Below are 962 nucleotides of genomic sequence, written 5' to 3' on the forward strand. Positions count from 1 at the left end.
ATTTTTTTTTTCCTGTTTGGAAAAGTTAAGTGTATTGTATGACAATGTTTGTCAGTAGTAGTGTAGGAATAATTGGGTTCAGGTTTAATGACAATGTTTGTCAATAGTTTATTATGTTTTATTACTTTTTGTTTCATGTTCACAATGACAATGTTTGTCATTATTTATATTCCAGTTATTTGTTGTAAAATTAAATTATATTTAAACATTTGTGATTTTTCAGAAAGAAATAAAAAGGGTCTATACATGGCATGTATTCTCCAATAAAAGAGATAATTGGGTCCCAACTACAGCTATTTCATCTTGTATGTGCTTGGTTGGTGGTAAAAGAAAAAAAAAATTAGTGGGCCCCAGACATGCGCTAACCTCAGTGCAGGTCAGGGGACCGCTCCCTGCAGTGAGTAAATGACTCTGCTCATGAACGTGTGTGGTCGCCTCTAAGCAGGTGATTGGATTTTTTTTTTATCATTTTCACACGGTTCAGAAAAAAAGGGATGAATACTACTCTCAAAATTGTCCCTTGCTAGTGCTGCTCACCGCCCAACAGCGCAAGCAAGGGACAATGGTGAGTGATTCCTTTAGCACCCAGTACTTGGGAAGAGCGCTATTGTACCGCAGATTCCCAGGCACCGGTACATGTGAGTGTTGCCGCACACGTATGCAAAAAACTTCCACACGAACACGGACATCTCAGGCACATTTTTTTTGCAGTACCTGAAATATCAGGACGCTTGAAATAGCGTTTACTGGGGCCTATCCGGCACTGCAATGCCATCTTGTGACCACTACATCTGACTGAGCATAATCAGAGGTAAGGTTCACAATGTAAGTGTATGATAGCCACGTTCTAGCCTTGTTGTGGCTGTCATAGACTTACGTACAGCTGTGAGTTGTCGATTGACCAGAAAACCATGGAGAAGGCGATAATTCAATAACTGATGGAGACTGTATTGAAAATCAGA

This window comes from Phyllobates terribilis, unplaced genomic scaffold (assembly GCF_046119375.1).
Source record: "Phyllobates terribilis strain yellow unplaced genomic scaffold, ASM4611937v1 Scaffold_3__8_contigs__length_932513732, whole genome shotgun sequence".
NCBI lineage: Eukaryota > Metazoa > Chordata > Amphibia > Anura > Dendrobatidae > Phyllobates > Phyllobates terribilis.